The sequence below is a fragment of the Opisthocomus hoazin genome, chromosome 5, assembly GCF_030867145.1.
Source record: "Opisthocomus hoazin isolate bOpiHoa1 chromosome 5, bOpiHoa1.hap1, whole genome shotgun sequence".
Taxonomy (NCBI): domain Eukaryota; kingdom Metazoa; phylum Chordata; class Aves; order Opisthocomiformes; family Opisthocomidae; genus Opisthocomus; species Opisthocomus hoazin.
Genome location: NC_134418.1, coordinates 33,724,025 through 33,734,411, shown reverse-complemented (window position 1 = coordinate 33,734,411; position 10,387 = coordinate 33,724,025).

The following is a 10,387-nucleotide window of genomic DNA, read 5'->3' as shown; positions in this document are numbered from 1 at the left end:
GAAATAAAGGCCTGCAGTCTGGATTCAAAAGTTGTGCAATAAACTTCGGTTCCTAGCATCTCACAAAAGGAAACTTAACAAAATAATAAAGAAACATTACAAATTATCTCAGCAGTTACAATTAATGCTAATGTTTGCTGTCCTGAAATAGACCAATTTTTCCTGCAGCTGTCAGACCCAAAGATGTGGACAACAAGAGCTGAAAAGTGACATTCAGCTTCCTGTTACATGGAGCATGGTGTTCCTTTGCTGGTATCTTAATGCCAGGTACCACCACACTTTTGTGATAAAAGCTGTTACTCTCTTTTTTTTTTGCAGTGGTATATATGGTATGCATGTCAATGGCATTACGCAGGTTAAACTTAAAACTGAGAAAGGTGCATGAAGAGAAGGAAATTCAAGCAGTGCAGACTAATGCAGAAAGAACCTATTTGCAGATACGCACATTTCTCAGTGATAGAACGTCCGAGAAAAATGATGGAGCTTTCAAGTGTTAAAACCCCAAAATACCAAGAGGTGTTTTTTTCTCTTTTTTTTTTTTTTTTATCTAGTTAGGGAATACATTAGTAGTTACACTGTCCTGTCTATGCAAATGTTATAGAAAAATAAATGTTATCTCATACTACTGCATGCTTCTTTGATATTGTTGGCTGTAATGAATACAGTAGAAGTCCCTGCACAGTAACAAAATCACTTCCTCCTGGATGTGATGTGATGAAGTTTGTGTGAGCCTGTGCTCCGTTTTTAGAACTGGTTGCTAAGATAAGCTAATCTACACAAACACTAATGGCTGTGAGAGATGTTACGCTATAAACATACACTGTTTCAAAACAAAAAGTTTGTATTTTTGCAGAACGCTCCTTGCCTTGCTTCTTCTCTGTGTATGCTGTGGTTTTGGCTCTCTGAGCCTTGTATGCAGTCTGTGGTCAGTTTTTTTTCTGTTAAGTATCAGGCCAAATTCTGCCAGTCTGGAGTCAAGAGCTATACACACACATACACTGTACCATAATCCAATCTATAGGTTTGGGTTTGATCACTGATACTGGTGTTTCCATTGCATCACAATTCTCTGTGGCCTTGAACCTTACCACAGAATCATCAAAAAGAATGGAACCCTCTAATCCAGCCTCATATCCTGATGTCATCCCTGACGTAGTGTCAAATCTACAAATGTACAGTGCTGGAAATGCACCAGCCTCCCTGGGCAATCCATACAAGAGCTTTGCGGTACTTACATTCAGATTCCTTTTCCTAGTCTCCAGTCTAAATATTTGTTGCTGGAATTAATCATGTCTACTCCATATGGACAGCAAGAGAAATGCATTTCATACTGTTTGCAATGAGCATGCAGAAGTTTATCTGCTTCTCCTCTGCAACGGTCCTTAGTGGCTGGGAAGACTGCTGTCACATCTCTTTTCACCTTGCTGTTCTGCACTTCTGATCCTTCTGCCTCGTGGCATCTCATCTAATTGAGTCAACTCCTTTGTGACTGGCTGTTCCCCAAAGCAGGCATTCAGCTGCAGATGAAGCCTTTACCAATGCTCTGTGAAACACAAACATGGTGCGGTATGTGCTGTAGGCTACCGACCTGTTCAGAGATACCAGAGCAGTTTTCCTTTTCTTTGCAACTAACGACTTCATTGAACTGCCTTCAACTCTGACCCATTATCCATTTTTTTCCTTCAGATTTATGAAGCCAACTATTTTTTCATCCTGTTTTTATTTAACTCATTATTCCTGAGTGCATTACCTTTCACTTCTTTTTACTGACCTGCATTCAATCTTTTTAATTATTGCTATTGCTATGATAATTTCGAATTCAAATCCCGTCCTCCAGCATACTTGTATCTACTTCCAACTTCAAGTGGTTGTCGCTGAATGTAATAAGCAGACGCTCTGTGCCACTTTAACCATTTATAGCATTATAAAATATTTATAAAACACAAATAATGGTAGAATTTTACACCCATTTGAGACTTGTGTTATACTGACATATATTCAAGCCTAGTCTACTCCATTTAGCACAAAACTGCTAGCTTACTTTGTGTCAATAGAAATGACTGTAAAAGGTACAGAGAGTTTGGCCCAAGCTGCTTAATTTATCACTGTACTCTCACCTGAACTGTTCTTCACATCACAAACCTCAAACTAAATTATAGCCAATTAGATGCTCAATAAATTCATAAATTAAAAGGACCAAATGGGCCAAATAGATGAAATAAAAGAGAACTTTATCTCTTAACTCAAAACAGATGGATAGAAAATGGTTAGCATGGGCTAACATCACACTTTTCCTATTGCATGTCCCTTTTCCCCGTGCTTTTAGTCAAGTACCTAGATCTACCTCTTCAAAAGCATCTTTAAAAGTTGGTAACCTCAACTTTGGGGCCTATTTTGAAGAAGTAATAGCCTCCACATCACCCAGTGGTTGTGGCTGCGCATGCTTTTCTAACTCTGCCTTAGGCTATGTCACTACAAGATGGCAAATCTGACTTCATGAACATATTGCAAAAACACTATAACCATGTATGTATACAGACTCACTGTAGCAGTTCAAATTTTGCTTAAAAATCTAGAAGTAACCTAGCAGCAGCAGAGTTTTGATTAGGTGAGTACTGCTTGTCCTCAGTAAGCCAACATACAGCCAAGATAAGAGCCTTCATAAAAACAACGCCATATGCTCTGGATAATTTGACAAACATGTGCTGCGATTTCACACTTCATCCACTTCATCCAGATCAAATTTCATTGCCATTTGATCCAGTATTGTACACGTCCTTTGCAATGGACATGAAGCCTTGATGTTGCATGTTGCGCTCAGCACGAGAGCTGCTGCCTCTGGGTCAACTGATCACAGCCTCCTTACTAACCTGGAGGGGACTATTGAAAGGAATTTTGAAAGACATTATTTAATTGCTTTGCTTTCACATAGCATCGTATTTCATCCTGCTTTGTCAGCAAGAATAAGTAACTTGAACACAAATGTTTAAAAAATTCTAAAAATAATTCTAATTCCCCTACATGGAATGAATTAATTTAGTTTCTTGAACGTTCTGAGCAAAACGTTGTTCTGGCTTCTTCAAGCAGTGTCCAGCATTGCCAGAAGAACAGCAGTATTGGACTAGAGCTAGAGAACCTTATTGAACTGAACTTTGTTTTGCTGAAAAAAGTGGATGGGTCAAGAGAGAATTTTTAAGAACTTGCATTGAATTTGTTAAATTGCAGGGAATGAAAATGGTTCCCACTTTTAAAAACTCCTCAGATCAACATGTTTTGTTCTAGAAATATTACAAACTACCAAAAATATAGAATATATTCTCAATTCAAGACATCCTGCTTAGAAATCTTTGGACTGAACATGAGGAAGCGTTTCTTTACCAAGAGGGTGGTCAAACACCGCAGCGGGCTTCCTTGAGAGGTGGTCGATGCCCCAAGGCTGGCAGTGTTCAAGAGGCCTTTGGACACCGCCCTCAACAACGTGCTGCAACTTCTGGTCATCCCTGAAGGGGTCAGGCAGTCAGACTGGACGGTCGCTGTAGGTCTCTTCCAATTGAAATAGTCTATTCTATTCTATTCTACAAATTCATTGTGTTCATTTCTATACCAAAAGGTAAGATTTAGCCTTTTTGTTTGGGTTGGGAAAAAGAGCAAGCTGTTTTACATTTTTTTCTTTTACCTGTGGCAGAAACTTACTAGTGACTTGTCCATATAGTCTAAGGCACACCATATACGGCAGTGGAACTCAGAACTGAGAATTTCCCCATGGTTACAAGAAAATCTGGGCATTTTAACTCTCGTGAGGACACAGATGGTTGTACTGCACCGTCCCAGCTCACACGAGCCCACCGCCATTCAGAGTTCCACTGAAGTCACTGGGACTATTCACACAGAATAGACAATGCAGTGCTACTACTAGAAGTGAAAAAGGTTGGCACAATATGACCCTAACTCATCTTCATTACTGTAGGATACTGTATATTTTTTCTGGAGCTATAATGATGTGTTTTGATATCTCTCACTATTAAGACTTCGATGCTCGGCATATGTGATTTCAGAGATGCTACCTTGCATGCTATAGTCATCCATGCAGCTTGCCAACAGTTACATTCGTATTTTAACAAAGAGATTAACACAGACCTTCTTTTGACAAATTCAGTCAATCATGACAATTTCAATTAAAAATCGTCCTTCTAAATTAGTAAAAAAAATAACCAAAACAGTCCCCTGAGCCCCCAGGTCCCACTTCACTTGGAGATCAAGCATTACTGGCTTCCCACCACATTCAGAGAAGGTGTTAAAATACAGCTGGCTTTTTAACTGAAATTTCTGTGTATATGACTCAAAAAATAGAACATGAAGCGGGGATGGAGTACAGCTTTATGTTGTATTGCATCTAGCCCTGTATTTACTCCTCATTTTAACATTCCCCCTAAATTGGCCCCCTTTCTTATTTTAACACTGCCCTCTTAGTCAGGCAGGAGCAAATCTCTAGTAACTATATGAACTTCAATGATATTAGTTGTTCTAATATCCAGCTGAATTTGGTCCACTCCCGTCAGAGGCAGTACAAATCCAATTACATGACATCTGCTGGCTTTACTATTATAATTCAAAGTGCTAAAGAAGTGTGAATTTGTTATGCTTTGAATAACAAAGAAACATATTTCCATACACCTCAATGCTCAATGACTTACAGACTTAACTCTATAAGCACTGAGATCAGAAAACACTGTGTATCACTTTCCTGCTTTCCCTATGTTGCTCACCCAAAATATTAAAACTATACTGCCAGTTTTATCTTACAGTCAGAAATTGTGTCCTATCATGCTTGCAAAAAAAATCCCTTAATTTTTTATGTTTAAATACAGTATTTGTGCATATTTTATGTGATTATAGTGCCTTTAATTTGTCCCAGAGCTGTGTTGTTTGTCCTAAATATTAATAAAGGTGACTAGATAATGATACTATACAGAATATTACAGTATATGGTAGCTTTGTACACTGAAAACCTCATATATCTAAAGTCTCTGTATTTCAGAAAACTCATATATTACCTCATATACTCAGTACTTTTCCATTTTAAATTTATTTTCAATATTCTTTAATATTTTCCTGGATACCTCCGTAGCTAATTAGATGGAATATCTTGCATTAGCATCTTATTTGCATGGAATATTTAAAAACATATCCCTGAATTTATTGTTTCTCTTCTTTTCCCAGTCTCCTCTTTACTTGTTTTCCAGAGCATTTACAGTGTTATCAGTGAACTGTGGCTTCTACAAATACTCCATTTTTCAACATCTACATCTTAATGCTTTCTTGTTTAATTAAGTTAAACAGCTGTTAGGTCTGCCACTTGTGCCTACATTCATGCCAGTTCACTCTCCATTGTGTTTTTGGTGTGGCTGTGCAATAAACCAGATCAGGAAAAAGATCTGTCTGATCTTCCAATCCAGTTTGGATTATTTTACAGCAAATGTACAACCACAGCTTCAGAAGCACCAGAAATACAGGCAGAAGAGAGTAAAGAAATATGAAAAGTGGTACTCCAGAAGATGGCCTGTAGTTAAATCCTAGAGAAAGAAGTTATTCTGCTGCTTCTTGCTTTTCCTGGGTTCTGTGAAATTCAGAAAGAAGCTTCAGGAAGAAAAACCTCCATTTGCAGAAAAAAACAGTGGACATATGGACTGCTCGTGATCATTGGAATAATCTCCTGAGGGAAGTGGTGGATTCCCCAACACTGGGCACTTTTACGATTCAGCGGGACAGGGTGCTGGGCCATCTCGTCTAGATCCTGCTTTTGCCAAGAAAGGTTGGACCAGATGATCCTTGAGGTCCCTTTCAGCCTGGGATTCTATGAGTCTGTGATTCAAATTGCAAGTCCATCTCCTACAGCTCCAAGCAGAAGTTACGTATTTGATTTCTAAGGGCCAAATGAAGGTTCTGTTGAAACTAACAACAAAACTCTGAGACCTGTTTCCAAAATAGGATAATTAATAATCATAATAAAAAAAACAATTAGAGGTTTTGAGATTTTACGATTAACAAACTTAGCAGTACTTCTAGTTAATAGAACTGGGTATTTGGTCTAGCAGGTTTGAGTTAGACATTATTAGAATGTATTGGGTAAAATAACCGTGTTTAGCAGTCTAAAGTACAAAACCTGGTGTGTGCTGTAACAGTGTTTATTTACAAAAATAAAGCATGTGCTAAGAAGATCAATATAAAAACAGGACAAGTCACTGTATCTTTTGTATAGCTATATCCATACCAAAAATCCGTGGTTTTTCATAATCTGATGGATTTAATTTAATTTTTACTTTTTAGTTGATAAATCATTATCCCAGCCAAGGTGACTAAATATAAAAATAGCAAGTTGGAATGTATAAATCCGTACTGCCATTAGGCTATAAAAAAATAGCAATGGGGAAATCATAATGATGAGACGAGGGATCAGAAGACATAAGAAAGGGACATCAGCCAGAAGTCAAGAATGAATAAGGGATGATTAAGCCAATAATAAAGATTATAAGAAAGCAGTTTGTTTTGCCAGTAGCTACAGGAACAGATCTTGCCTTCTTTACCCCCTTTCTTCATGTGTCGCTTTTCCTCCCTGCCCTTCCCACAGCTCCTGGCAGGCATTTTCCACATTCTGTGGTAATGAAGGCAATCTAAGTGCAAATGTCTGTCACAGGTCTGCACAATGCCAGTGTTGTTCTAACCACAAGTCATAGTTCCACAGTGCAAAGTCAGCTCTGATCCCGTCTTGCATAGAATCTCCTGTCAATTGCAGATGGTATCCTCACCTTATTTATTATAATGTGTATGTAGCTGCATTTTAAAATTTCAACGAAGATGTTGAAAGGAGGCACAAATAGCAAGTACATCTTTGTGCGTCACTTTATATTAATCAATGTGAAATGGTTGCTCCAGCTCTACATATATTTGTGAAGGCAAACTAGGAACTACTGAGATTTGTATGTTTTTAAATGGTAACAATATGAGCAAATTAATGCTTGTATTCATAATGCACAGAATTGATTCACTAGCATGAGAACACTGGCTGATTTTGATGAAATTATTAACAAATACAGCCAACAGGACATGGTTTATAATCATGCAACAGTATACTTCCCTCTTTAACAGCTAAACTTTTCAACTAATTCAAATTGCAAGTAAAACACAAAATATTTAAAAATTAGTCCCATGCTTCCAGTACAACCCCAAAAGAGAACATATAAAGATCATGCGTTATGAACATGTGCTGATAACTTCCAAGAGATCTTTCAGCACCCTTATGAGGTAAGAATTAACATTTCTTAAATGCCTTCTTGGTAGCACAGTATTCAGTTTCTTCAGGTAATTATAAATCCCAGCCTCTTTAAGTCAAATAAGTATAAACTATTCTTTTAACTTTCCCTTCGTTAAGTATATGTGTTCCTTTGAAACAATAATGATAAAAGAATGCAGCTTTCATGATTTCTTTCTCAAAAAAAAAAAAAAAAGGGCATTTGAAATTTTACTTGTCTTATCCAGCAAATTCAAGTTGTTACATATTTTTTTTTTAAAAGGATAAAAATAGGTAGGACTAAATTTGAGTACTGTTGACCAAACACCTGTTTCAGTGGGGTGTCAAGAGTATGCAGCACCTAGCAGAAGGGACATATGAGTATCTCCACAATAGTTCAGGTCTCTCTTTTTAATCTTGATAGAGAATTGTGATGGAAAATAAGAAATGGCAAAATCCTGATTGCTTTTTGTTCTGAATTTGTGAGACAATGTTTTCAAGTTAATGTACAATAAACTTCTCAAGTTGCATACAATGGTGAAATCTTTTAAAAAGTCTGTCTGTGAACTGATTAAAAATAATAGATGTAAAACAGACTTTTGGGAATATGTGAAATTCTTTACGTTGTCAATTAGTCCAGCACTTGGAGATGGACAAAGACCAAACCGAAATAACAGTAAGTGACAGGGGAATTATATTAGACTCTTCTGTGCCTCTTTGAGAAAACGTATATTGAAATGTTAATATGCAATTTAAAAAAAAAAAAAGCAGTATTTTTTATGTTGATAGGACATTTCAAAGTATTAAAAGTCTTCAAAGTTATATCTATTGAGTTATATTTTAAGAGTGCACTGCAAAATGGGTTCCCTCCAAAATAGTTTGTTAAATAAGTAAAACATACGGGCCAGATTATACTTATATACATATACAGGAGGGGAAAATGGAAAAAGGAACATGTCTTACTTTGCATTTCAATTTGTAGGCCGAATGCCCTCCTGGTGAAGTTTGTGCTAATCTAAAGTGCTTGCTGCTTTCCAAGATCAAAAACATTGAGAAGTTCAAAGTCTATAATATGTTAAATATGGCTTCATGGACAAAACTATTCCTTCTTCAACAAGTATTTATTTTTTGTTTCCTCTTTTTATGCTTATTTTCCATGTTCTAATAAGCTATGGTTATAGTTTAATAATTGTGTAATATGTGCTTGCATTATGCGTAACTGTAAAAATACAGCTGTAACTCACTTCATTCTTTCTCATTCCCAGTAACAGAATTTTATGTTAATGAAGATAAATCAAATACTTGAAGGGTCACTGCATGCATGTAGCTCAGCACTAAAGCAATTCCTGCATCCCTCTGAAACTCTAGAGAAAAAAGTCTGTACATTGCTGTTGGATTTTGTGCAGGACACTGAGAAATTCCTGCAGGAAACAGAAATGCCTCGTTCTGTTGCTACTAATGCGAAGGTGACACTTGGGTTAGATGGAAGATGAAAACACAAACCAACCCTGCTTGACTTACCTTTCTGTGGTTTGTGATTTTCGTTGCACTAACACTTCACAACAATGAAATGCAAAATTCTGGAAAAGATATTATTAAGAAATATTTTCAGAAGATTAACTCTGAACAAAGAGAAGACACCTGCTACCATTCCAGACATAAATAATTGGAAGAGGACTACCTGGATGATTTGTGAGAGAAGAACTTATTTAAACAGCTGCATTTATAAAGCATTGTTTACCCCAGGGAACCTTCTATGCCATGAATGTCAGAGGAAATTGTAGAAGGTCATCTATCTCAGTTCTAGGAGCCAGTTGTCCTCAGTGACAGTGGATGTTTTGAATAAATAAGGCTTCATCCTGCTCTGTGGCAGGCTTACCTAAAGTTGACTGATTTGTAAAGGCCACTTTCTACATGAAAAAGAGTCCAAAATGTATGTTTTATGATGAAGAAGACATTAAAAACAATATTTTTTTCACTTTTTGTCTATTAGATCTAAACCAAAACGTTAAACATTTCCACAAGTGTTAAATATTTTTACAAAGATGTAGCTTACCCACTGACTTTTTTTTGGGGGGGGGGGAGTGGGTTGTTTCTCCAGCATGAGCACAGAATGAGTCACGTACAGATCTTCCCTTAAAGGACAGACGCAATAAATCAAGTACCAAAACCCACATATACCCAAGGTAGTCAGCTCTAGAACTGAAGTTCCATTTCTTAGCAAAACTTTGTCAAGATTGTTTGTTAACAAACACCATTTTCCATTCCATTTCTTAAAAATATCCTCTTTGGATATTCTTGCCTCTTTAAATCTGCTTATTTATAGAGTGGCTACACAAACTCACCTTTCACCCGGTTAACGGACTGCAGCATATGTGATGCCGCATTTACTTCCAGTTCTCAGCATCAGGAAATAAAGCGGCACCTCTGCTGTATTGACACAGTCGGGCTGGGGCACTCCTGCTCTCACACCTGAGTCTCACTCCCCGTTCAGCCCCGTGGCATGGCACACCTGCGGTCTGCTAAATGGCCCTGCTGGGAGGGGAACATAAAGGAGTGCTTGGAGGTTGCTCACCGAAGCAATATAAAACACAGCCTCAAACACCATCACCTTGCAACTGCATCAACAAGACTGCGTGTTGTACCAGTTGCATGTTCCCAGGTGTTGCTGAAATAGGAGCAACAGCATGAGCAAACCGTGTCTCAGTCCTCCAAAGTTTTACACACAGTACACATGTATCCTACTTTTCACATGGAAGTGTCGCAGTATGCATGTGTGTACATACTCAGAATGAGGTTAGATATTTGCAGAATTAGAGTCTTCACTGAATGCAGGGCTTTTTTTGGCTTTAAAAAAGTATTTTTCAAACATCTCCACATTTTACTGTTGTTCAAATATCCTTTTTTTTCTATGCAAAACTGTCATAGTTTTTAAATGATGTGTAGCTACTTTGGATATGTCAAAACTGTCTCCGCTGAAATAGCATTTTTTTCCACTCACTATATTAAACAAAAAGTGTTCACCAGTTTTGCATGACTCAGTTTACCTTTCAGTTTTAAATGCAATTTTTTCATCATGTCTGTATAATCCAGTGTTAG